The sequence below is a fragment of the Poecilia reticulata genome, linkage group LG15 (assembly GCF_000633615.1).
Source record: "Poecilia reticulata strain Guanapo linkage group LG15, Guppy_female_1.0+MT, whole genome shotgun sequence".
Lineage (NCBI taxonomy): Eukaryota > Metazoa > Chordata > Actinopteri > Cyprinodontiformes > Poeciliidae > Poecilia > Poecilia reticulata.
Window position 1 is genome coordinate 29,990,162 of NC_024345.1, and position 772 is coordinate 29,990,933.

A 772-nucleotide genomic window follows, 5' to 3' on the forward strand; every position below is an offset into this window, starting at 1 on the left:
ACCGGTTCAGTTCTGGTCATGTTGGACCGGTTCAGTTCTGGTCATGTTGGACCGGACCACAAGCGTCTGCAGGCAGCAGGATGTTTACTGTCATAAATATCTGCTCCAACCTGAACAATGTATTGTTCGCTAATGGTGCTAACAGTTAATTTGCTAATAGTGGAGCTAATTTGTCGCTTAGCGTTTTTATAACTTTATACACATTTAGCTTCCTCTACGTTAATTTTTCAGCATAAATTCTAAAGCGCTAATTTACTCAGTTGATTAGAAAGTTTTCAGTTGAATAAAGTTTGACATCTGTGTTTAATTACTCTTCACGAGGTTTATATTGATGCTCTTATTTTGAAATGTGTTTACGCAGCCGTTCCATTTCCTCTCTTCACGTTCTCCTTGTGACACTTGGTGGGTATCAACGTGGTTAAATTTAGCGCTTTAGCATTAGCTTCCACTCTATGCCATGTTGTTGTAGCACTTTAATGCCAGCAGAACTAATGTTTGATTAGCGCATTAGCATTAGCACAGTTAAGGTAATTTTATTCATGTAGCACATTTCCAGCAACAAGGCAATTCAAAGTGCTTTACATGAATTAAAAGGAAATACAACTTTCCTTTTAACTTTCCACAGCTAACTTTTTAGCTAGTGGTGAGAACCAGTTACATCATTTATATGAAATATGGCTAAGAAATGGCGCCCCTCTTCCTGCCGCCCTGAGGCAATCACCCTAACGTCCAGGTACTCAGCAGGACCCACTCCACTGCTGCACATATACCA